Source organism: Ammospiza caudacuta, chromosome 2, assembly GCF_027887145.1.
Source record: "Ammospiza caudacuta isolate bAmmCau1 chromosome 2, bAmmCau1.pri, whole genome shotgun sequence".
NCBI classification, from domain to species: Eukaryota; Metazoa; Chordata; class Aves; order Passeriformes; family Passerellidae; genus Ammospiza; species Ammospiza caudacuta.
Window position 1 is genome coordinate 20,850,831 of NC_080594.1, and position 27,921 is coordinate 20,878,751.

The window sequence follows — 27,921 nt, forward strand, 5'->3', positions numbered from 1 at the left end:
AGGCTGTTGAAAAGCAGAGGACTTAGGACTTAAACAAAGCCATCTGTCTGCAGTTGTAGTTAGAATTTCTGAGCTGTGAGGATTGCCTTCAAATTAACCCCTTTTGCAATCTCTGTATGAACTGTTCAGATTTGTTTTATTCCCTTTGTTCCCTTTGTATTCTTTTTCTGGGGCTGAGATTTCTCCATCTGCTTTTGCTTTTCTAGATTCTGTTCTTTGTGCTCTCTCTCTCTTTCAACATATATCAAATATGTTCTTTCCCCACACACATCCTTGATTTTCTTATTTTATAAGCAGAACATGCTGAGCTTGATGGTTTGCTGACTTAAAGCCGCTTTTCCTTTCAAACAGGAAATGTGAACATAAATTGGTTTGCAATTTATTTACCGTATTTATTCTGTGGTACTGTCTTGAAACTGGAAAACTAAGGTGACATGTGGAACTGAGCATGTCTCCTCTCTTACAGATATTTCTATGAACTCCCCAGGGTGTTTATTAGAAGTTGCCTCATTCATATTGCCCTGGGACCTTTTATCTGTAAATTGCATGTCTGCATGTCCTTTGCATTGTGTCGTAAATTATTTCCCTACTCCCATGTTTCAGAAAGAAGTGATCTATTTTCAAATTATGGGATCCATATCCTACTTAGCCTGTCAGGTAAACAAAGAGTTACAGTGATGGTAACTTTTCCTGCCCACCTTCTATGATTGCAAATCAGCTGGCTCCCAATTGAAGCAGTACAGCAAAGGTGAAAAAAGAGAAGCTCGGGATGTGCAGTGGGGAGAGCAGCTATTCTGTTTAAGAAATGGGGTTCATTTATGGGGTTGCTGCTAGCTTTGTCAAAAGGCATTTGTCATGGCATCATGCTGCAGGCTTTTCCCTCCAGCCAGATTTCTGTGTACAGCATTCCAGTACCAGGTGCTGAACAGGTCGCAGGGCAGGTAAGAGCCACCAGCTAAGCTTTGCAGTAGGAACACAGTTAAAAAATTATCTCTGTCTACTCCTGTGTCCACTGACCCCCATTCTTCATAAATTGTAGCTGATAACATGAAAGATCTTATCTCAATTTGCAATATTTTTATCTCTTTAAAACTATGGGACTAAATACACGAAAATATGTTACAATAGCTCTTCTTTTTTAACACTAATGCCATCCATGGTCTTTCTCTAGGAAAGTCTGCATGTTTGCTACTGCCCATCTTACCAAGAAGGTTTGGTGGAAATTTGATATATTCAGCTGTGTTTTCCTGTTTTTCTTTAATGCATCTTAAATTTGCTATCTAGAAGAAAATGCACATCTCTGTAAGAGAATTAAAAATGCAGAAAGGCATTTAAGTATATGATTTAAGCTTATAGTGTGACTTCTGTCCTGCCTTGTAAAATTTGTGAGAAATGAAGTCTGATTAATCGTTCCTGAGTCTATGGGTTGTTTTTCTTTCTGTTAATCTACTTTTAATTTTTGAAATAATAATTCAGCTCTTGCAAGATCTTATTTTATCCATTCAAATAAAGTTATCTTTCAACCTCTGAAAACAAATCCTTAGATGTGTAATTTGGGGTAAAACACTATTTGAGCTCCTGGTAAGAAATGTAAATCCACTGAGCAGCAGGTTATTACAATCCTGGTAGTTTCTGAAAATCCTGAATGGTCAGTGCACAGGTGATTTCAAAGGATTGTGGTGGAATCACTGAAGCAATAACTTGTATGTGTATGCTCAAGGATTCTTTATTTCAACAAAAATTGTGTGAGCAAAGAAATTGCGAGCATAAAATCATATCTTCCATTAAAAATTTAGAAGTGTAAAATTATACAGCAGGGATGGTAACATCCAATTTCATAAAAACTATTGAAGGATTTCAAGGTGTGGTTTTCTGTCTCAGTGTGTAGCTGTTTAATCTGTATATGTCAAAACTGTATAAAAATGCAACAAAACTAATTGTTTAGCAAAAGAGCCTTTTGTCACCATGTTTAGCAGCAACTATTGGGCACAGAAGTTCAGCTGGCTATGAAACTGTGCCAGCCAAAAATGCAGACCAGTGAAAACCATGTCCAAAATAGTAATTAGACTGTATTTATAGTGAATTTCTTTTCCTTTCACAGTGAAGGAGAATCTGGGGTTCAAGCTCACTTCTGGAATACATTCTGGGCACCACAAGATACGGTTACTTTTCTTGAAAAATTAACCCCAGTGGAACAAAAAGAAATCTGTAGTAAACAAACAGTTCCCTTGTTCAGTTCTGGGGAGGAAGATTTTGGTCTTGTTACAATGGAGCTTTTTGGTATCAATGTACCTGTCATTTAATACCTATTCTGTCTATTTTTCTTTCTCCACTTTGTGTCTTTGGCTTGTGTAGCTCATAATTATTACATTTCAGTTTCCAATTCCACAGAATATGATGTGATGATAAGATCAGGAAATTATGCTTCAATCCCAAGTGATGCCACTTTGAGGGGGAGTGGAAACCTGTGATAGAAAAATGGCATTTTTTCATAGGGCTTATGAACTAAACTAGGTTATGGAATCTTCATGTCTTGTGTTTCAAATGAAGGCTGGATGGAAATACCTTACAGCTTTTATTCTGATGTTCCAACTAGAATGGCTAAAATTTAATAGCTCCCTCTATTGCAGTGAGCTGTGGCTCTGATTTTTGCCATTTCTAAAAAAATCCCCAAAAACAAAACAAACAAGCAAACAAAAAAACACCCAACAAAACCTCTAAGAAATTGTACATAATTTGGCTTGTGACTAGACAATTTTGGTTTTATATTGTTAGTGATCAATTAGGCAGATATTGTAGCAATTGCAGCTGAATCAGTTCCTGCTTATGATGGTGAGGCTTTGTACTCCCTTGGCCAGAGCTGGAGAAGGTGATGCAGTCTGATAGGAAAAGGGCAACAGAATTGTAAACGTAAGAGCAAAAAAGGAATAGAGGAGTCAAGAAATATGAGTACGTGATTTTTTTCTACCTTGTCAGAAATCTTACCCAAGAACCTATCTTTCAGTCTAACAGTTTCTCCATACTCATCTACACTCTACTTTGTAGCAGTATCCTTTGACCTGTATTCCAAGCCAGGTAACAACAGGACTCTAACTCTGATGAATCCCAAAAAGTCTTTTTATCAATGGAGACTGTAAGTTCCTCCTAATTACATGGTAGTTATCGCTCTGCATGGTGTCACTCCAGAGAGCTGTGCATCATACCACTTGTCAGCATATGATTTCCTTCTTCCACTGCAGAACAAGATCATTACGAGGTAAGATACAGAGCAAAAATGCTTTACTGAGCTGTACAGAAGCTCTCTGAAACTGTACTAGATGGATAAAATTTGAATTTGAGATTTGAAATACAACTTAATTAAAATCTTGGATAGCGTAATGAAAAGATCTCCTAATAAAGTTGAAAGGCACTGATAAGGGTTTCCAAGTCCAACTCCCTTCTCCTCAGAGGACTACCTAAAACCAAACCATCTGATTAAGAGCATTGTCCAGACGTTCCTTAAACTTTAACAAGCTTGGTGCCATCACCCCTTCTTCCCTGGGGAACCCATTACAAATTTCTGTGGGGTTTATTCTACACTATGTCTAATTCTAAAGGGTTCCTTTCCATAAAATTACATTTACAACTCAAAAACATACAGAATTTATTTTAGAGTATTATATTCTATTACTTTCAGAAAATGTATGTTTTATGGCAGTCCAGTCACAGCTGAATTCCTCCTCATAATAGGGGGCTGGAAGGCTACATCCTCAGAGTCACTGTAGTGTATTTGCATAAGTGGGTTCAGATGATATTTAAATTTGAGAGGCTACGCTTCTACTTTTCAGAGTTAAATTTCATGTATGAGCACAAGGAATCTGTCTTCCTCAACCAAATGAATAAACAAATTGTAGGATCTGAGGATGGATGGTTTCAAGAGGAGAACTTTACTTAAATTCTTGGAACTTTCAGGAAGAGGTTAGCTGGGCATGAAGATTCAGCTAGGAATCTGAAATGCACTTGTTTAGGAGTGGTTTAACTCAATTGAGTAGTCCTCTTCAGCTCTATTAATGTACTAAAATTAACTGCTCTCTATGCTACAAGACATAACAGATTGCCATTGTTGGCATGGAATGGACAGAAGGTTTTTGTAAGGAGTTACTCTCAAACTTCAAAGGGGAATCCTGTTCCTGATGTAGGCCTGCATTTGTTCTGCTACTTATTATGGATTATTGCTGCTACTGTTACTCCATTGTGTATTATTAACACTGGCTTAGCTTTTTAGGAGCCACAAATGTAGAGCTGGCCATGAGCATGAAAATACCTGGAAGACAGCAAGACCAACACAGGTGTCTGATATAAGACATTCAGAGAACATTGATGCAGTAAGCTGTAAGATAAAATTCAAGAATGTGCATATCAATAGATGTCTGTCTATTAAAAAACCAAAACAGAATTTGGTGACTGAAATGATGTTATAAGCCTGAAGGTACTTCAGAAAAATTTAGTTTTTTCATTGCTTTTACTGCCACCCTAAAAAATGCATTGTTTTGCATATGTCTATTAGTTTTGCTCTTGGATCAAAAGCAGCCTAGTGACATATTTATTACACATGCAGTAGAACTAATAATAACAGGATGTCCATCCGTGACAGCCAGTAACTATGATAGTCATTATTCCCCAATGTTGAGGTCCAGGGTCACACATGGTGGCTGAACTGATTCTCTCCAGTTTCTGTAAACTGCAGTAATAAATCTGTTCAGTGACAAATCCTAAAGCATGCTCAAGCTGAGATGGGGAGGTGTGCTGTGAGAGTAAGTATCTCATGTGGACAACTCTTCTCATAGCTTGCCTTGCTTTCCTGATGATACTGTGACAGAAGGTACAGATAGAAGATAAACCAGGCTGTCGACTGGGTTGATGAAGATGCTGAAATATTTCCATATGGCAATGTGGAGGTACTTAAATTTTTATTTTATAAATGTTTTGTCAGCTATTATGATAGAAAGGATTTAATAATGTCTGCAGGAGAGGCAAAGCAGAGATTCATTCACTAGTGCCTCACTTCAAACGCATGAAAGGAATAGCCTGCTAAAGCAGAAGAAAAGTACTTTCAATTTAAGGTTAAAAAATTTTATTTTAATGCTGCCAATCTGGGCCTCAGTTACATCAAAGAACTTGATGCAGGGCTGTGATGGAAATAATCTGTTACTGTGAGGTCTAATCTTAATTGCTTTCATTTGCTGCGCACAGAAAAAGAGAAACCTGTTAGAAATTTTTAATGTATATATTCACTCACAAAATATTCTGAGTTGGAAGTGACCCGCAAGGATCATAGAGTTATAAATAAATGAAAAATTTCAAAATATGATGCAGGTTGCAAAATGGAATAAGCATAAGAGTGAATTACAGATGCAAGAAATAGCATGTCACATTACAAGTAAAAGAACAGCAGATAGTAATAGTTGCTAAGCATAGGGCTTCACATTTTGTGTAATAGTTTTTGTGGCACAAAACCAGGCTGAACATGGATAGATTGAAAATGCTTTGGGTTCATTTGTTGCACAGATTCTGCTTAACACTGCTACACGGGCACTTGTTGCCTTTTCATTCCTAACCTCTGCTTCTCAGTGCCACTATCACCACTGAAGTAACATAATCTGGCATTGCCTTTCTGATGCTTCTATAGGTACAGAAACTCCAGGACACTTGTTAAGCAATAAAATGGTGACGTACACGCAGAGTGACTAGTCATCAATGCTGGAATGCCCAAGCATCCTGTGTACTATCAGCTGGATGGAAGAATGAAAGGGAAGTGGTAGCCAGGGAAATATTCTTGAACACAGATGACCAGATCAGTGTTACTTCTGCCCAGTTTCCCAGCAAAGACAACAGGAATATGGGAAATGTTTTGGGATTAATTTTTTTTAATGCTTTTTTTTTTGGTAACCTTCCAGATGGGCCTGGGGCCTGGACTCCTTTGGTTGTGTGTTTAACTTCATCAAGTAATGTGATGTTGCTTACCTTCTCACTGGACCAAAGAGGAGAAAGCAACATATTAAAAGCTCACTTTCAAGCTGTTCCTAAAATCAGTAAGTAATTAATAGAAACAAGCATCTGATGAAAGCACACTAATTACTGATTTTGCCTCTAAAAAGTTGATATTGCCTTGACCATATCTGGGAGACGGAATGTTGGCATATAAAGTAGAGAATTATCATTGAGATCTACTTTACAAAAGACTGAGAATTGAACAAAGAGAGAACATCCTTTGGTCTGGGAGACTTTGTCTTCCTGATAACTACTCAAGACTTACTTGCCAGTCATTGCATGAGTAACACCGAGCAGCGGCAGGGAAGCAGACAGACAGACAGCTACAGGCACTATCTGGGCAAAGCTAGATAGCCCCAGTGACAGAGCAGCTACTTTTGTCAGTTTTGGCAATGTATCCACAGATCATAGAATGTGTATTTAAAGAAAATGGAAAAGAGCAAACACTTCTAGTTTCTCTTTGTTCTTTTTCTGAATGCATTGTTCAGTGTAGTTAACTGAATAAGAAAAATGTGTTCCAAACCTAAGACCTATATTCCAAATCTATGAGGTACTGTGGATTTTACATGAGTCCTGTGGGGTGAAATATTTTAAGTAATGCCGAACTGTAGTACTAATTTTAGAAGAGATAAAGGGGCTCCACAGGATCAAGTTTAGCCACAGTTTTTTGGTAAGGTATAAGTGAAAGAGTTTTGACAATGAAGCAAGTGACTTTCCTTTTAATGTGTGGAACAAGTCACTGAGGACAAACTCCTCCAAAACTGCCACATTTCAGCTTATGTCTCTCTGCACGCTGCTTATCCAAATATTTATCCCATGCACATTACTAACTAAAATGGCTTTATTGTTCTGAGGATGGGCATTTCAAATTACATTTAGCCCAGGTTTTGCTACAATATTTTTTTAATTTCAGAATTATTTTCTGTTATGTTCATATTTGCATTCACAATATTACCTAAAGGGAACCAAAAGCACTAAGGACTGGATATCTAATAGAGTCCTTGGTAGAAAATAAAACCTCAATATGGCATATGATACACAAGCTTCCTTGTTTACATGAAATTAATCAGTTATCCCTTCACTGGGCTAATTGCTTTTTAATTTTGAAAATACCTACAGAAAAGTCAGAAGTAGATTGGAAGGGGGAGGTGTGTTGCATCCACATCTGGCTGCTTCTTCCACTTACCATGAAAGAATGCCTTTTTAAAAAAGAAAAACTTCAGTCAGAGGTTTTTTTGTACTTACCCTTAGTTGTAATTTGATCCAAAAAAAGAGAAATTCAGTTTTATGTGGAGGTGGAAGTTAAGTGATTTTCAGTTAATACAGGAAAAATGTGAGTTGAATACTGCCACAATGCATTCCTTGAACTCTGTATGTAGAGCAGACTCTGCACTTTCATACAGCTGAGATAACTATGCTCCTTGATGATGCATTTCTCTCCTAGTACGTGGTGGTCAATATATTTCCTGGAATGGGACACTGACTTCTCCTTATTATCCAAGTTACTACCCACCAAACATTGACTGCACCTGGATCATCAAGGTAAGTGCTGGGAACTCTTCTAAGTATTGATGACTTTTCTTTATCTTATGTAGACACAAAATTGGGAGAAATGGCTTTTGATGTAGATGAAACAGAGAAAACCTAGTGAAACCACTGAACCTGACTTCTTCTCAGGCATGCATTTGTTTCCTGTCCTATGTACAGGCGCCAGCTATGGGATGGAAATATTGCCAACTTCCAGAAATTTGAGAATTTTTTTGACTGCAACAAATTAATGTGTAAGATGACAAATCCCAGCAGCCAGAGAAAATTAATAATAATCAGAGCTTTTCTTCTATGTCAAAAAGAAAAAATGGTCATGTAAATCATGCCTCACATGATGGATACCACAGTGTATTTCCCTGAATTCTGAATTCTGCAGAGCCAGGACATTCTCTGGTTCAGAAATTCACCTCTGAATTTCAAGCAAGTCCTTTGGCGAGACTTAAAATCTACTCATGATTTCTACGAACTACCTAATTGTTGCAGAGTTTTGTTCAGACATGGCTTGTAGGAAGAGGCCATGATTACATACAGCTGGTTAAAAAGTAAAAGGCAGCTGTAAGCAGCAGGTTCTCAGGCTTTTTCCTTAAAAACAGTAAACACCATGTCCTTGAGTAAAGTGATGAGAAAAACATGGTGGAAAACATGGAGGCCTTGAGAATGGTCAATAACAAGTCAACAACAGGATGAGGAAAACAAGTATTAGCCTCAACAAGAAACCACAGGTATTGACAACAAAGGAGGGGTTGGTGTGTAATCTGTAACAAATGATGAGCTCAGGTTTTGCAATATGTATGAGCTTAATTAACACTACTATAAAGGGGTGTAAGCTGGATCAATAAATCGGAGTTTGATGCTCATCAATCAGATGGTCGTCTCCCTTCACTTTTCTCAAATGGTGACCCCAACGTGATAAGGCAACGCACCACAGAGGAGTGAAGACACGGATCGGGTCCTGAAGCAGCCAGGACAGCAGAGAAAAAAAAAAAAAAAAAGCGGATAAAAAAGAAGCTGAGACGTACCGTGCTCTGGGTGTCGTATAGACGAGCCTGGCCGATATTGCTGCCGGACCTTGAAGAGCTGCAATCAGCGCTGACGATTTAGGTAGGGAAAGGCAAGCAGCATATGATTTATTTACTGCCTTTTTACAGAAAAGACAGGTTAAGGGGATAGATTTGCAAAAGAATTTACCAGGGCTTTTGACTTATGGCTATGCTAGGGGAGTTTTTATTAACCCCCATACGGTTCATGAGTTAATGGAGTAGCGTAAATTTGGTGATTTATTATGGGAGGCTACTTTAGAGGACAATAAAACTGCCAAGAAGTTAGGTAAATTATGGAGGGTCGTTCACAATGAATTACTGCAGTTTCAGGCCGAGAAAAAGGCTGCCCAGCAGCCTTTGGTTAGAAATTAATATTTCTCACTTTTGCCTTGCTAGATACTGTAAAACTCTTTCAGAAAACAACAGAAACAGAGAATATGGTTATTCTGTTGCAATCAACTTCCATTCTGATGAGCTGGTCACCCACAGAGCATTTTATATTGAATACAAAGCTTTCAGTCCCACAGAACATAAGTTAATAAGCACACAATTTAATTTTTAAGGAGAAACCTTTCAGAAACCCTGCTTGACAGATCAGTTGCATACAACTCAACCTGCCTATTTTCTTAACCCTACTGCAGGAGACAAATGTGTAAAATGTTATGTCTTTGGTTGACTGAATAGAGCTACAAATTTAGATATAAGATGCATTTATAAGCTAGTACTTATTTTCTAACTTTTATCAACTATTCTGTAAAATGGGGAGTAAAATTTCTCAGTTTCTGTAGATCTACTATATGGCACTTCACTGACACTTTAAAATAGCCAAGCTGCAATATGAAAATAGAATGGCAGAGGGCCTCTAAGCATGACTCTTCTCCCAGCCAAAGTTAACCATGAATACTGAATCTTTTCTTGTCTTGGTTTCGACAGACAGGTGTCTGCTAAGGAAGGCAGGAGCCTCCCCTGAAATGGAAAGCAAAAACCCCCTCCCTCCAAATTGCTATAAATTTTAAATTAAGAGGCTCTCAGGCAAAAATATGGGAGCAGGGATAACAGTTCTTTATTAGGGAAGAAAATAAAAAGATAAAATAAACAATGCAGAAAATCAGAACAACGCTGACAGAGTCAGAGCACAACCTGACACCCTGTTGGTCAGGGTATTGGTAGCAGTCCAATTGGAGATGTGGCTGCAGTCCTCCTGGAGTGTGAGGTATGGTTCTGTTGGAGCAGGGATCCTGTAGAAAGGGTGTAGTCTTCCTCTGAAGCTCAAGTGGAAGAGGCAGCTGTTCCTCTGGAAAATCCAGTGGAGAAGCCATGCTGGTGTTCCAGAAACTCAAGATGATATCCAGGTAGAAATGCTTGGCTCCTGCCTCTGGGCGGAGCATCTCACAATAGGATGCTATAGTTCTTATCAGTCATGCAATGATGCTCAATAGGCTTATTATTGGCAGATATCTCCCCTGAGAGAGGATTGGTTGTGGAAGAGATAAGGAAAACTGCCCACTTAACAGAAGACAACTGCCATACAGATGGCAAATAGAGTACAATTTGCTTGGCAATCCAGAACATGATCCACCCCTTATTCTATTTTCCATCTGCATCGCAAAGAAACCTTACACAGTTCTCACCTATGACTAGGTTTCCCTGTGGTACACAACGGCTTTCTCCATCTTTCTGCATTACCCACCAAGTGTAACCAGGTCCTTGAGCAAAAACAATTTCACGGATGGGTTTATCTTTGCCTGAGGTGGAATTAATCCAAACAATATTTCCCAAAATATCTTTCATATGTACCACAGGGACTTTATCTCCATCCATTGTGTGCAAGGGTTCAGACTGGGCAAGACCAGCTTGATTGATGGACCCTCGGGTGTCGACCATCCAGGTAGCTTTTGTTAAGTTCATTTCCCAATTTATAAAAGTTCGCTTACCAAGTGCTTTCAGGGTAGTCTTAAGTAGTCCATTGCACTGTTCAACTTTCCCGGCAGCTGGTGCATGATAAGGAATATGATATATCCATTCAATACCATGTTCTCTGGCCCAGATGTTGATAAGGCAATTCTTGAAATGGGTCTTGTTGTCTGACTCAATTCTTTCAGGGAACCCTGGGAAGGCACCGAGCCAGGGACACACGGGTGCAGCAAGGCCTCCATCCCTGCTGTGCCCCAGGAGCCTCCCCCAGCTCAGTCTGTCCCTGCCATGTGTCCACAGGACTTGCTTTTCCAGGCCCAGGATGGTGTTCCAGGTAGTAGCGTGAGACACAGGGTAGGTTTTCAACCATCCTGTGGTGGCTTCCACCATTGTGAGCACCTAGTGCTTGCCTTGGTGTGTCTGGGGCAGTGTGATGTAGTCAATCTGCCAGGCCTCCCCAACTTGTACTTGGACCACCGCCCACCATACCACAGGGGCTTCACTTGCTTGGCCTGCTTGATGCCAGCACATATCTCACACTCATTTCAACCTGTGAAATACTGTCCATGGTTAGATCCACCCCTTGGTCTCGTGCTCACTTATAGGTGGTATCTCAACCCTGATGGCCTGAGGCATCATGGGCCCATTGAGCTAAGGGGGAACAACTCCCCCGTATGTTGCCAATCTAAGTCTGTCTTCGACACCTCTATTTTTGCTGCCTGATCTACCTGCTCATTGTTTCAATGTTCCTCATTAGCCCGACTCTTGGGGACACAGGCATCTACACGAGGGACTTTCACAGGTAGCTTCCCCACCCAAGTAGCAATGTCTTTCCATTCATCAGCGGCACAGACTGGCTTTCCTCTACGCTGCCAGTTGGCCTTTATCCACCTTTCCAGCCAGCCCCACAGAGCATTGGCTACCATCGAAGAATCAATATAAAGGTAGAGCTTTGGCCACTTCTCTCTCTCAGCAATGTCCAGGGCCAGCTGAACAGCTTTGAGTTCAGCAAGTTGACTTGATCCACCTTTTCCTTTGGTAGCTTGTGCAACCTGTCATGTGGGGCTCCATACAGCTGCTTTCTACTTCCGGTTCATCCCTATGATGTGACAGGAACCATCAGTGAAAAAAGCGTAGCGTTTTTTCTCTGATCGTAGATGGTTGTATGGTGGAACTTCTTCAGCACATGTCACTTGCTCTTGTTCCTCTTCATCAGTGAGACCAAAGTTTTCACTTCCTGGCCAGTTTATAATTTTCTCCAAAATCCCAGGGCAATTCAGGTTTCCAATACAGGCACGCTGCGTGATGAGAGCAATCCACTTGCTCCATATAGTGTCAGTGGCGTGGCGGGTAGAGGGAACCTTTCCTCTAAACATCTACCCCAGCACCAGTAGTCGGGATGCCAGGAGAAGTTCTGCTTCCATGCCAGTCTCCTCTGAGGTGCCTTGAACTCCTTCACAGGCAGCAAAGATTTCCTTCTCTGTGGGAGTGTAGTTGGCTTCGGACCCTCTGTAGCATCGACTCCAAAATCCTAGTGGTTGGCCTCAAGTCTCCCTAGGCACCTTCTGCTAAAGGCTCCAGGACAAGCCATTGTTCCTGGCTGCAGAGTAGAGCACATTCTTCACCTCTGGTCCTGTCCTGACTGGGCCAAGGGCTACCGCATGAGCGATCTCCTGCTTAATCTGGGCAAAAGCCTGTTGCTGCTTGGGGCCCCAGTGGAAAGTGTTCTTCTTGAGGGTCACTAGGTAAAGAGGGCTCACCATCTGATTGTATTTGGGAATGTATATTCTCCAAAAACCTATGGTGCCTAGGAAAGCTTGTTTTCCTTCTTGCTGGTTGGTGGAGATATTGTGGGTGATCTTGTTGATGACCTCAGTTGGAATCTGACACTGTCCGTCTTGCCACTTTACTCCCAGGAACTGGATCTCTCAGGCAGGTCCCTTGACTTCACTCTTCTTGGTGGGGAAGCTGGCTTCTAGCAGAATCTGGATGATCCTCTCTCCTTTCTCAAATACTTCCATTGCCATGTTCCCCCATACAATGATGTCATTGATGTACTGCAGGTGTTCTGGAGCTTCTGCACCCTTTTCCAGTGTGCTCTGGATCAGTCCATGGCAGAAGGTAGGACTGTGTTTCTACCCCTAGGGCAGTCGGTTCCAGGTGTACTGCACTCCCCTCCAGGTGAAAGCCAACTGAGGCCTGCATTCTGTTGTCAGAGGAATGGAGAAAAACGTGTCAGCAATGTCTATAGTGGCGTACCACTTCGCTGCCTTGGACTCCAGCTCATACTGGAGTACCAGCATGCACAGCAGCACTCAGCGGTGGAGGCACTTCATTAAAGCCACGATAGTCCACAGTCAATCTCCATTCTCTGTCAGACTTGTGCACAGGCCAAGTGGGGCTGTTGAAGGGTGAGTGGGTTTTGCTGACCACCCTTTGGCTCTCCAGCTCACGGATCATTTTGTGGATGGAATCACAGCATCTCGATTTGTTCGGTACTGTCGGCGGTGCACTGTTGAAGTGGCAATTGGCACTCGTTGCTCTTCCACCTTCAGAAGTCCTACCGCAGATGGGTTTTCTGATAGTCCAGGCAAAGTGTTCAACTTCTTAATGTTCTCTGCCTCTACAGCAGCTATGCCAAAAGCCCATCTGAGTCCCTTTGGGTCTCTGTAATAGCCATTCTGGAGGAAGTCTATGCCCAGAATACACAGGGCCTCTGGGCCAGTCACAATAGGATGTTTCTTCCACTCTTTCCCAGTCAGGTTCACCTTGGCTTCCAACAGGATCAATTGCTGTGATCCCCCCGTCACCCCGGCAATGGAAACAGGTTCTGCCCCCACATGTCCCGATGGTATCAGGGTACACTGCAGTACCTGATCAGTATCAGTATCAACTAAGGCATTGTATTTTGTAGTTGTAATGTGCCAGACCATCAGATCCACACCATCCAGAAGATCCAGTTTTCTGGTGCTGCTCCCTGGATAGAGGCAGGGCCCCTTTAACCTGGTTATTATTGCTTTCCTGCACATTCATGATAGAGATACCTTCAAGAAGGTCTGACAGATCATACTCAGCAGCTTCATCATGGGAGTTTGAGGGTACCTTCACTTTACTGGAATTCCCTTAGTTAGGGTTTCCCTCCTTGAGTTGACACACCCCTGCTGCCAGGGCAGAAGTGGGTTTCCCATCCCACCTTCCCATGTCTTCCCCATGGTCACGCAGAAAGAACCACAGGTCAGCCCGCGGGGTGTACCCTCTCTCTCTAGCTGGGGAACGTTGGGCTCTGACTTTGGGGCCTGTGACTTGCACTGCTGTAATGTGGGAATGTTCCTCCTCACCTCCTCCCTCATCTCCTCTTTGAGTTCCTTGTCCACAGCTGAGACATGATCCTGCATTGGGCCATTGATCATACTTTCATCATTTCTAAGCTTGCTGGCAACAGAACCCACTGTCTCTCGGTTGTTATCAGCATCAATCGTTGCAATGAAGGTGGTGTATTGAGATGGCCCTCAATTTGCCAGACTCCACAACATTTGCCCTATGCACCTGACCTTGTTTGGGTCATTATCATGATGTCCATCCCTCCCAAAGACTACCTCCCATACTGCCATTTCTCTCAGCTGTTGGATCCCTTCCTCAAGGGTCTTCCAGCGCATTCTACGGTGGTGGTCCTGCATTCTCTCCCTGTCAACAAACCGCTCTCTGACACTTATTAAAAACCACTCCCAGAGGAAAAGGGACCCTGGCTCCCTTACAAAAATCTGATTCATACCTGAGTCCTGGGTCAAGGGTCCCAGATTCCTTGCCTCACCACCATCCAGCTGGACACCTATACCCATAAGGTCCCAGACCCAAAGTATAAGCCTCATATCCCCGTCATACAATGTCTTTGTGCAGATTACGGAGACTTTCATACATCAGGGACTCGGTGATGATTGCAACCTCTGGCTCCCCTGTGGGTTGTGAGGGCCCTCCCCTATCTGGGTGCTCTGATTTCATCTTAGATCTCCTTGTTTCTATGGGGCAACTGTTGCTAGCTATGTCTTGCCTTTGCAGTTCAGATGGAACCTGGACAGTTGTAACATCTGTAGGTTCCACTGCTGCACTGTTAGACTCCTCCTATTTGAGGCAGGGGGAGGGCTTCTCACCAGCTGGGGAAATGTACTCCTTCAGCATCTGGCCCATCTCACGTATCTCCTTCACCAGACCCCCCACCCAATCTGGGTAGTTCATATCTGGGGTAGGCTGTGGGGCACAGTCAGGCTCTGGGGCATCAGCATCCCTAGTCTCTGGTGCCATGTCAGGTTCTGGAGTAGGTGTCAGGGTGGTTATCCAGGTTAACCTTTCCTTATCTCTAAATGCTAAACAGAACAGGCCTATCAGCAACACCAGCCACTGTATGATATTATTAGTATTTAGAGTGGATCTAAACACTTCAAAAAATGGTGGGGCAGACCCAAAGAGATGGTTAAACGGTTGGGAGAAAATTTTCCCCAGTGTCATTTCGTTATGGTAGGTGCCATTATTAAAGTAACCCCAAAAACATACAGTTAGTGTGTGATAGCTCTGAATCCATGTGCCTGCTTTCCAGAGGAAATTAAAAATCCATAAATTCCTCACCTTATTCACCCATAAAACAAAGTGGATAATAGCCACAGTAGCCTTGGTTATAGGAGCCATGTTTAGATAAGGGTCTGCAAATGGGAGAAATATAGCTACGATCACATGCCACGCAAACTAGGGTAAGCTGGACCACATGGCGTCACTTAACGAGGTTTCTCTAGCAGCACACAAAAATTAGATTACTCAAGAACTGTTATTCCCTTTTTGTTTCTATGCCCTTAAGCCTCATGTTGGGCACCAAAATCTGTCTTGGTTTTGACAGACAGGTGTCTGCTAAGGAAGGCAGGACCCTCCCCTGAAACAGAAAATGTTCTGGATCAATATTAAATTTTGGGGGTCTTCCAGATGGTGGAACATGAATTTTCAGGAGATACGAGTATATTTATTTGTGACATTTCTTAGAAAAGATGCAATTTCAGATTTTTTAAATGCCAGGGGTTTTTTACCCAATTAATGTCTAGGTAGCTAAAGTTCTCTGTGATTTCATGAGATCAGTTCATTTTGAGAAGCCTCTTCAAATCCTCAGCTTGCTTGTCAGAATGTAGTTCTGTTCATTGTTGACATAGAAGCATTTAAATTTTAAGGTTTCTGGTAAAGATTCTTGTTTCATGGCCTTTCACTCTAAAGAAATGGCACGTTTTGTGGTCAGTCATTGTGGGATTCACATTCTCTGAACCTGAGAGAAGCAGAGAAAAGTATGATCAAAACAATTCTTATCTCATTTGCTGTGCCTGTGTTGTTGACAAGTGGAATGCATTGTGGAATGTTGTTTACTTGAAGGGAACTGTTAATTGGATTCTGGTGTGAGTGTTTTGATTCACTGGCCAATTGAATCCATGTGTGTGTCGGGACTGTCAGTGGGCAGTCACGAGTCAGTGCAGTTGAGTGCTTGGCAGATTCAGCTTAGATGTAATGTAACATAGTGTAATATAGTATAATAAAGTAATTAATTAGCCTTGTGATAAGATGGAGTCCTCCTCATCATTCTTTCCTTCATCAGGGGTGCCCTGAATCCAATAAGTCATTCTATAAGACACAAATTTTCAGGGATTTCTTCTTCCAACAATGTGGGTCCTCTTTCTACCAGAAAAAGTTACTAACTATTCTTAGTTCTGTGGTTACTCTGGTTTTTGCCTCAAAAATGGTTAAGATTCCAAGCCTAGGAATACCTTTTTTAACAAAATCCACTGCCTTTATTGTGTGTATCTGTGTGCTCTGCTCCTAGCACTGAGGCAGGAAGCAGATGGCTCAAAGTTATTTAATCAGTTCTTAGTCACAGTCAGGAGGCTCTGTTTAAAGACTCAGGAGGAGTGGAATGGCTGTCATGTGTCAGTATCAAGTAGATGCAGTAGTTTGGGGAATGCTATCTCAGACACCAGCATGGATGGAGAGCGCTGGCCTATATCAGCCTTCCCTGCAGCAGTAGTAACAGGAGAAGGAAAAAAATAAAGTCATGTTTTCCCATATCTTAAGTACCTGCAATCACCCACCTGAGGTTAGTTTTTTCCCCATTGTTGGGTGCCTATCAAAGCACAGTTACTAAAAATTGCACGTTCTGCTCTGAGCTGACCTGGAAAGCAAATGCCAGCCATCAGCTGCATAACTTCAGGGAGAAGTGACAAGAAAATGCAGACACTCCTGCTTTGAGCTTGTGCTGGCTGGATGGTGTATGCTTTCCTCCCACTGACATCACATGCAAGGCAGTGAAGAAGACTAATTTAATCCAGATTGGAACTGATTAGACTACTGTGGGACAAGTGGATTTGGTCCTTCAATCTGATGTAGCTCTTAATTTGCCTATGGTGCTAAATGGGAGAAAATTTCATTTTACTTCACTTGGGCAGAAAGAGGAGTTGTTTGAGCTACTTAGTCTTTCAGAGACTTTTTTTTTTCTTGCACATCTGAAAGAGTCAAAGAGAACAAACATTTTTACATATTGTAAAGAAACAATTTACCATCTAAACTAACTAGTAGTTAGTTAATGTGAATGTGAAAGAAATTCTTGGTCAAGGGCTGTTGCATACAAGACTGTGAGTTTTGGGAATTGTTTGATAAAGCACTTATTCACATCAGACACTGAGTGTAGTAACATAGAGATTAATTTGTACAGAATTTTAATAGGAGGAAATATGTATTTGTAATACTAAAGAGAAGCCTAACTTTGATTTTATTTTCCTTTTCCTTAGGAAAATTATTTTTGATTTTATTTTCTTTTTCCTGTATTAAATACATTCCTTAACAAATTAAAGAAATGCTTCCTATCAGTAGTTATGTATCTGTGGTGAATGACTTTCAACCCTTAGAGGCAATTAATGTAAATTCAATTTGCTAACTATATTTAGGTGACTCATTTAATTCAGACTGCTTGATAAAAATCTTTGACAGATTCTGCCAAGTGAGATTTTTTAAAATATTCATTTTATTTTACAAATTACACAAACTTCAATTTTTAATAATAATTTTACTATTTCTTCATGGTAGAGTCCTGCATTACTGCATTTAGACTGTATCAATATTTCCAGTGTCATTGATTTCTTATTTTTCTAGATTGTCCTTAGATATGCAGACAGAATGTGTATTCCTTCAAGAAATTAGTTTGAATGTTGGAAAGGCTGCCCAGATGGTACTGCTGAATTGGATTGGGGTAGAGAAATCATTTCTTGTTTGTTGTTTTCTGTAAAGAGTTTTTTCCACGAAGTTGAGACATGAGTTGAAATTATCTCTAAACTACTGCTGGCAATCTTAAGGATCACATGAAGCACGTGGGTGAAGATGTAAAAGTGTGGAAAAGAGGCTGTGTAATGTGTCTCTTTAAAGAGTGGGAGAACAGAAAAATCAAGAGGGAATTTCACACCAATCTTTATAAGTTAACTTTCCAAAGAGGAAAAATGCACAAGAAATAGCCAAAGTAAGCTATTTGTAAATAGTGAAAATAATATTAAAGCCAGCATGGAGATTTAAAATTTTGTTTTAGTTCCCTGCTGTGAGAGGATAAATAGATAAACTGTATTTTGACACTGTTTTATGTGACAAGCTTATCAATAAGTAAAGAAAATGTGGGGAGAAAAAAATACAGGAAACTGTTTCCACAGAATGATTGGTCAAGACTGATTGCCAAAGAGGAAGAATATTTTTAATATCATTCTGCCAATATTGTTATGGATTGTCACATAATTTTTGTTTGTGATCTAAATTATGGATTAGAGTAGGTCCTTCTGAAATAGAAAAGTGTTACGCAATAGAAATATCGATGTATTTAAGAGGGATGCATTTGTAAGGGGTCCTGAAAGGCTGTAGAATATGTATGGAGAAAAATAAAAACAAGAATATGAGTCAGCAGTGCCCTGGCAGCCAGGAGGGACATCCTTGTCCTGAGGTGCATCAGGCACAGCATTGCCAGCCAGGTGAGGGAGGGGATTGTCCGGCTCTGCTGTGCACTGGGGCAGCCTCACCTCGAGTGATGGGGGTAGTTTTGGGCACCACAATATAAAAAATAATAATCTTTAAGAGAATGTCCACGAGGGGGTGACAAAGATGGTGAAGGGCCTTGAGGGAAAACTGTATGAGGAACAGCTGAGGTTACTTGGTCTGTTCAGCCTGGAGGAGACTGAGGGGAGACCTCATTGCAGTTACAGCTTCCTTGTGAGGGGAACAGGAGGGGCAGCTGTCTGATTTCTGCTCTCTGGTGACCAGTGACACTTCCGAGGGAATTGTCTGATGTGGTATCAGGGGAAGACTAGGTTCAATATTAGGAAAAGGTTCTTCACCCAGAGGGTGATTGGTCACTGGAACAGGCTCCCCAGGGCAGTGGTCACAGCCCCAAGGCTTCCAGGGCTCAAGAAGCATTTGGACAATGCTCTCAGGCACAGGGTGTAACTCTTGTGGGTGATGCTGTGCAGAGCCACGAGTTGAACTGTAAAGTTGATCCTTGTGGGTCCCTTTCAACTCAGAATATTCTGTGATTCTGTGAAGATCTGAATGGAGATAATTAAACTGACATGTGGATCGCCTAAGTTGCTTTTTGATGAAAAAATGGCAGAGGGGATGATTGTTGCTCAAAAGCTGACTTGTTAGTCAGAGTCACAAAATACTCTGTGAGTTTTGTTTGTATTTAGTGGTTGGTTGTCTTTGTTCTGGGGTTTTTAAGTGTCACACTAGGATATAAAATAGGAAATTGAAAATACCTTCCTGATCACCAGTGGGAAGGCTTCAGCTAGTGTACTGTACCTAAACTAGGCATTGCATGTCAAAGAACATAGAGAACATTCAAAAGATACCAGAAACAGTGACCAGAAGGTAACCCAAGGTCAGATAGTACAGCACAAGTCTCTCTGTCACTGCGTACTACCAAAACCAAGGTAGATAAATGTCTGGCAGAAATGGCAGAGAAACATCCAGATGACCTCTAGTAGGGAGTGTAGCATGTGGCTGTTGGTCCTCTATGGTTGTGGACATTGCTGATACTACCAGTGGCTCCCTAGTGACTTGCTTAATTTTGCTTATGTACTTTTTGTCGTGCTTTCAGTCTTGGGGTAACCAGGAGTAAATCCTTTTTCAAAAAAAACCTACCTCCCACTGTTTAGAGGTCCTTGTAAACAACTGGTAATAAAAATAATAGTTATGGAAGCCAATTGATGAGATCTATCAGGCTTCTCACATAGTAAACTGTGATAGTCCTTAGTCAGAAATTTATTGGAGGGAGGTATAAAGCTCTTCTGCAGTTTTCTCAATTTCACTTGAAAATTAAAAGATGCTGTGAATTTTTTATTATTTGTAATGCCTGTGGTTCTGGTGAAGGCAAAAGAACAAGTCTGAGAAGCCTCACTTACTCAGGTTAGAGTTATGTAAATTGGGAGTGTGGACAGTTGAAGGGTCTTCTTTTTTGTCAGGGACAGTAGAGACTGAAATTAGTGTGATCATTAATTAGGGTGGGTCATTCCCCTGTTCGCTCTCCACAGTGGGACCAGTTTACACTAGTATAGGACTACTACTTTAAGCAGACTAGAATGTGTAGCTTTGAACAACTTGCTGCATGTGCAAGATGTTGTTAATAATTTGAAAGCATGACTCCAAACATGTGACACTATCTTCTCTCTCTTATTTCAGCACACCAAATTGCTCCCCTTATGCATACAAATGCCTCAATGGAACATGCTTGCTGAAACCAAATCCTGAGTGTGATGGGAAAAGAGACTGTGCAGATGGATCACATTTTGGTGTGGTAACATTCATTTTAAAATTTGTTAGTTACTTGGAAAACTAAATCATCAATTTGTGTTATTCTTAAGCATTATTGGATTAAGAATTTGTTAATCAAATATGAATTAAAAAAAAATTAATTTCCTGGTAACACTGTATGCAAATGTCTGTCTTGAATTTTGCACTGTTTCTTTTAAATCAGCTCATCCATTCTGTCTATGATGACTAATTTCAAGCAATGCACTTCCTGGATAAGCTGGTAGGTCTTGCTGCTTTTTTAAGCTGAATGAAATGTAGTCAAGCTGTGTTTGTAAGGAGGGAATAGAGACAAGAATTATTCAAATGAACTTTTAAATTGTGCTTAACCTTTTTTTGAGTTATTCAACTCTTTAGAAAGCTACACAGGAAGACAGATAATGCTTTATATCTGACCTACCCATTGAGTGAAAATGGGCAAGTACTCACCTTTTTACCAATTGCACAGTAAGGTCTAAGGGTAAAAGTTTGTGTCAAGCATGGCAAAGTGAATTAACTGGTGGGCTTTTTACTAATTTATTAAATTATTTCTGTTAGCTTGTGGAAGACACCAGCTTAGAAAAAACAGAATCGTTGAAGGTGAAGATGCGAGATCTGAGAAGTGGCCTTGGCAAGCAAGTTTACAGATGGGGGCACATGGCCACGTGTGTGGTGCATCTGTGATCTCCAACAGGTGGCTCATATCTGTTACCCATTGCTTCCTGGATCCTGATTCTGCAAGGCGTGAGGAAATTATACTGTTCTAGAGTATTTGCACTTTAATAACCTTACAAAGGTGCTTTCAATAATTTGTAGAAGCTATTCCTTGTCTAGATAAGTTGATCCAGGTAATAACTTGGTGACATGACATCCCTACATGAACACTTGGTGTTGTCTGCTGGCTTCAAAAGTCTTCAATTTTTGAAGTTATTCTTTTGCTTCCATTACCAGTAAAACCTGGATGACAGAACACTGTCCTGTTAGATGTAGGGCAAACACCATTGTTTTTTTCCCCCTTCTTTCAAAAGGCAGGAATTTTCTGAGTAGAACTATGGCCTTTTATCCCAATACATGTCCTATATATTGATCAATGAGTGAAAACCTCATTGATGTTCAGTTTAGGTAGTGGAAATTGAAAATGCACCATGGTTTTGATGAATGTCCTCAAATACTGAAAAGTAGTTAAAACAGAGTGAACTAACATTGTGTTGCTTTCCAATGGGATGTTCTAAAAATACTTTTTTTTACAGATACTCTGTTCCAATGGGATAGAGAGTGTATATGGGTTCACATACTATAAATGAAAAGAGCAATCATGTAGCTATGAGATCAATCATAAGGATTATTGTCTACCCACAGCATGACAAAGCTATCTCAGACTATGACATTGCTCTGTTGGAAATGGAGACACCTGTACTCTTCAGTGAGCTGGTAGAGCCCATTTGTTTACCTAGCACCTCTAGAGTGTTTCTTTATGGAACTGGCTATGTAACTGGCTGGGGAGCCATAAAAGAAAATAGTATGTTCCTTTCCTGGATACGCTTTTTGCAAGTTTGGCTTAGTTTTAAACTCTAACAATGGAATATTTATACTTGTAAGCACAAAAAAAAATAACCAAAACAAAAAAAAAAAAAAAAAAAAAACCCCAAACCCATGACATTTACTTACTGTGTCTATAAAAAGCCAGAAAAGATCTCCTTAGCTACAGTCTGTGAATTCTGAAAGGTTGCTTGGATAGCAAGTGATAAGTGACAAAATGCATACTCAGGTGTCACAGATCATTGAAAAGCAAATGATCATAGATTTATAAAAATGTGCCTATTTTCATGTTCATGACTCATTTAATCAGATGAATAGAACCTTGCAAGTAAAGAGATCCGTAATTTGCAACTATTGCAGAGAAAGAATTTGTTTCTGATTGACAACATAGAGCCATAAGCAGCAATAATTGCAATTGCAAAAAAATGTGGAGGATCTTTCATTTTCTCTGTCTTAATCAAAGGCCTCATGAAGTTCTGCCTCTGTGTAGCTTGGAGCAGCCAGCTGCAGTGGGGAGGCAGAAAAAAGCACACTGAGGTAGAGAGGGGTAGCAAGGGAGCCTGTGGGATCCTTGCCCTGTGTCAGCATTAAACAGCTTGAAACCTAGGCTTGGGCAGCATCTCAGCACATCAGAAGGATCAGGATATTTAGCTCACAAGGGCACCTCATGTCAATACCATAGTTCAGAATTAAAGTCTTAGCATAATTTGTGAGTTACAGACTGTTCTTTGGTGTTTCTTTAAAATTATTTGTTTTTCCATGCTCAGCTTTATTCCTCAGTTTCTTCCCTAGAACTGAGAGAATGGAAAACTATATAGAAATTGCATTTTGTAGGACTGGGATGTTGTTTGGAGCATGGCCATGTTTTAAATAATAACAAAAAGCTTCAGGCATAATTTGAAACAGCATTCAAATTTAGTCACCCCGTGTGCAGTCTTATCTTACAATTTGCATGGCACTTTTACTACTTTCTGATAGACTAAGGTCATAAGGATAAAGGCTAGGGAAATGGAAAGATGGTGCATGGTGCATTGGAACGTCTATGGCTATTGGGTAGTGTGAACAACCCAGCTTTCAAAAATAAGGGCAGGCACCATTTGAACGTGAGGGAATTACTCTGCTGTCATTAGCTGGGTAGATTTTGAGTTAGAAGCAATTCTCTTTGGTTTTGATAATTGGTATCTCTGTAAGAAATTTGTGCCATCGTAACCTCTGCAATACCCTTTGTATTTTTTTCTAGGTCATCTTGCCAAAACACTGCAGGAAGCTCGAGTGAGAATGATTAACCAAAGTGTTTGCAACAAGCTCTATGATGATCTTACTACTTCACGTATGCTGTGTGTTGGGAACCTTAATGGTGGTGTTCATGCATGCCAGTAATATGGAACTGGTAGGAAAACTACAAAGGAATGTTTGCTTTCTTTGGAAAACTCTTCAGTTTTAGGTTGTTTGTGTGGTGAGGGTTTTTTTGGGTTTTTGTTGTTGTTGTTTGGGTTTTGGTTTTTGGTTTTTCTTTTTTATTGAGTGCAAATTTATGGTTAATTTAACATGGCAACTAAAAGACCTCCAAAATAAGGAAGAAAATTCATAATGGATAATCTCTGACTCTCTTGAGAAATATCATTTTGCAAATGCAAGGAGTAAAATGTATCGAGAAGAGTTCTTTTTCTTCTTCAACAGTTATATTTCATACCAGACAACAAAAATATAAAGATAAAAGGAATCGTCTGCACTAAAAGGTCCACCTGTGAATTGCGCTATTTGTATTAATTTATTTTTATCTTTTTTAATATCTGGATGTGGAATTGCTAAAAAACTGTAAAAGTATGATGAGTAATTTATTGTTACAGTTAAAAAGAAATACAAAAGGAAAAGCTAAGCTAAGTTTTGGAACTGCAGCTGCAATGGTGCTTTTTAATTTCAAACATTCATTTATGTGTATAATTACAAGTTGTGACTACATCACAGTAGTGTAAGTTATAAACCCCAGCTTGTTTACACACACAACCAGAAACTGCTTTTTGGTTATACTTCCCTGTCCTGACTCTGCCTTCTATCTCCTAGTACACTAGTTGTGTACTTCATTGGTGTTTAAATTTCTGATGATGAGTATCAGCTTTACAAACATTTTTTTATACCAGTTAGCATGCAAAAGGGATAGAAATTTGTTACTGAATATTAGGCTGAGGCAATTTGGTACAAATTTTGTGTAATATATAAATTTTATTATTTTAATGCAATAGGATAACTTTTGCAAGATTGTAGCTCATGATGGGTGAAACTTATTTAACATGATAGACTATTTGTAGATTTTTTTTATAGTGTCAAAGACTTAATTAAATTAATTATTATTTTTATTAACATTACGTAGAGTTTATCTGCAAACTTTGACCTTGGAATTATTTTGCTAAAATATGTCAGAGGGGTGGTATTCCTCCAAAAAATGTGTTGCTTAAGAAATGCCCTTGAATTTTCAGATGGGCATTTTTAACCTATTCAGCTGTATATCATACTAGACATTTTCCAGCATGATATGCTATGTCTGAGTTTTAGCATGTTGGTCTGAGTTCTGGCATGTTGGACCTCTGGGTTTTTAAGTTCTTAGTCTGGGTAGCATCTTTACTTTTTTGGGGGTTGGTTTTTTCTTTTTTTCCCTTTTTTTCTGTCACTAGTATATATATTATATATACTTTCTGTCACAGTATATTATATCACTGTAATATATAGTAAGTGTTTCCTGTACAGTGCTAGAGAGGAATGACACTGGGAACTCAGGAAAGTCCCATAACACCCTAAACCTGCTTTACTATGCTTTCAGACTTGTGAGGGCCTTGTTCTGTTTTACTCCTTCCTGGACATGTAAGCTGTGCATATGTTGCACAAGTTATATGAAGCTTCCAAATACCTTTCATCTTTAGAGGACCTGATACACAAGAAATAAAAAAATCACCCTTTCATTCTGTTTTCTTATCACTCTAGAATGTTCTTTGATCTTGATTCTTCTGCTTAGGATCCTTCCTTTCCCTAGAGATATACAACCTCTTTGGTCTTTCAGAACCGGCTGAGTAATTGGCTGAGCCTCCTTTCTCAAGTCACTTTGACATCAGTCTCTTGGATTAGCAACATTTCTAGTATGACAGCAGCCTGAGAGAAAGGAAGAACTCTGACTTCTTTTCTTATCTCTAGATAATTTTCTACCATCATAATAGATAATTTTGGTTGGTTGGGTGATGAAAGCTTTGTGTTATTACTCTTTTCTCAGCACGTGGCTTTCTCCTGACCTCTTACATGTTTTGGTTCCACCTGGGGGCTCAAACAAGCCCCAGGGTGAATTTGGAGGCTGCTGACAGCCCTGTGTGCATTAGGAACAGCTGCAGAGAGGAGCTGCACTGTAGTTGCCCAGAGTTCTGTCAACAGACTAGGTCAGAGAAGGTTAAAATAATGGAAGGCAAAAAAAAACATTGATTAGCCCAAATGCACTTTGATCCTGGGAAATGAATTAAATAGAACTTTTTATTTTTCTATACTGCTATGCAAACCTGCATGTTCCATTTGAGAAGCCTGTTCTTATTTGCACATTCCTTAGTCTTTGTTCCTTCTTCTGTCTCTACAAAGTAGTCTACTGTAGAGTCAGTCTTGATTATAAAACTACTGATAATACTCAATTGTGCCTGGTTTGTTTGTCGGGTTTGGGTTTGTTTTGGTTAGTTGGCTTTTTTGATTTGGGTGTGTGGTATCTTTCTGTTCCTATTTAACACACAGTATAAGAGATCTGCCTTCAACCTGTGAACAATTTATAGTAGATTTCAAATTGCAGTAGAATTCCCTATTTCAAGTTGTAGTAGAATTCCCTATTTCCATCCCTGTCTTCTTCTCTCCCTATTTGAGCTGTGGTGAGTTATTCAATGAATCCTGTAATGAGACATTATCAAGGAGTAATTTTATAAACTGCTTCTCGCCGTTGCTTTATATTGGTAAGTGTGCTGCATCCATAATTTAAAACAATTGAATAAATATGGCATCTGGCTGAGTACATTATATCTAGAAGTAAGTTTTAATTAATATTTGAGACAAAGAGGGGCAGGTATTTACTGTTCCTAAATAACCTAATTTTTGTTACACTGCTCTCTGTGCATGTACTAATGGCTGGATTCCTTCATTTTGGGGAGATTCTGGAGGTCCCTTGGCCTGGACAGGGAAGGGCAATAGATGGTACCTTGCTGGCATCGTGAGCTGGGGTGAAGGGTGTGCTCGGCGCAATTGTCCTGGTGTGTACACCAAGATGACAGGAGTTTATGACTGGATCTGTTGGAATACAAACTGGTGAGCCAAGGACAAAATGCAGATCACCTCTGTGTGAAAGCTGCTTCCTGCTGTAGTCAATTTGATGATACAACATGAAAATGCCATTGACCGTTCCTTGGTGAAAGAATACATTTTTTAAATGAAGAAACTATCATTTGTGGTTCATCTAGAAATAACTATTCAGCCTCAGAGGAACTCCGGGCTCCTTATGAATTCATCTTCCTTATGGCTATTTGCAGAAACAGCACTGCCTTAGAAACAAAATAAAATTAATTATAACCTGTAACAAAAATCCAGCCATACCTCATTCATAACCCTTCTCTCCTTCCTTGTCCCTTGTTATCTATATTTATTTCCACATTTTATCTGGATAAAAATGGCCATATGCCATATATATTCAAGTCTTTAGGTATGTTACAGGATCCTAAACATAAATAATTATTTCATCGTTCTCAAAAATATAAATAGTGTATTGTGTATAAAGCTGAGATTAATTCTTTCCAGTTATGAGCAACGGCATGATTTTTACTTTCTGGGCTGTAACTTTTGGGGTCTCTACTGTGTTTTCCTAAAAATACCAGATATATAGCTCAAAAATGCTAGGATGCAAGAAATTTTCATTAAGTAACTGGAAGAGTATTGTTTAGGTTCTTTGGGATGATGTCTAAATAAAAGTAAGGAATGAATGAGTTGTAATTCATTGAACAAAAAGAAACTATAATGCCTTCTTAAATTCTCTTCAGAATTTGAACTAACTGTAGGGGTTTAATATTTGCAATATGTTACATGTGTAGTTCTCCAGCTCTGGCATCCATTGTGAATTTTTAGCATGCTCCTGGTAGGTTAGGATTGTTTTTTGTCCTGTCCTTGGTCCACAGAAAGCAGAGTTGCAGGCTCAGGAAATTTGTTTTTTGGTGTATCTTTCTGGGCTGTGCCCACAAGGCCACACTAAATTGAAATGGACATAGAAGGAGAATGGATGTATGTGGTTGGATTCATCCTTGGGCTCAAAGAAAGTAACATAACAAATGATAGCAACATTCCTTTAACCCTGGTAGTAGATCTAAGTTTTTAAATTTTATTCTCCTGATGAGCTTATCACTCCAAATCTAGCCAATTTAAGGTTTCCAAAGCTGTTTATGGGACTTCAGAATACCAGTACTTAGCTTAATAAAAGAATTGTCTACATGGCCTTAAGACCATTTAGATGGTCTTTAAGATGTGCTCAATATTTGGAAGTGTTTAGCTTTCACCTTTAATATATATATTTAAAAGATGAAACTGGCAGTTTGAACACCTTTTATTGCAGTCCACACAGCACACTCATTCTGCAGTACATAAGTATGTGATCTTTGTTTAGTGTCAGACGTCCCTTGGCAGCATGTGGGGTAAATGTTGAAAAGGGCTAGCACTGTAATCTGCATGCAGTGAGACTGCTCTTTTTAACACTGTTATTGCTTTTCCTTCCTTTCTCCTGTTGGGCATCTTGCCCCAGCTTGTGTCAAACTTACAGCATAAGCTATATTCAAAGCCTGCATATTAGGAGGGTTGTTTCTTTAGCGGATACTCAATTATTCACATCTTCCTTTTTAATAAACATGTGCTAAAACTGCAAGGGACTATGTATTGTTTGTTTGGATGTGCCTCTGAAACTATAAACCCCATGTGTAATCAGAACTACATTGGTGCCTTGGACTTTCCTGTTTTT

General features: G+C 39.9%; 1 pseudogene; it reads left to right on the forward strand.

The window, feature by feature from the left end:
- The first annotated feature begins 855 nt into the window (after positions 1 to 855).
- LOC131572377 (transmembrane protease serine 11E-like) lies at positions 856 to 26,235 on the forward strand (annotated as a pseudogene).
- Positions 26,236 to 27,921: the final 1,686 nt, after the last annotated feature.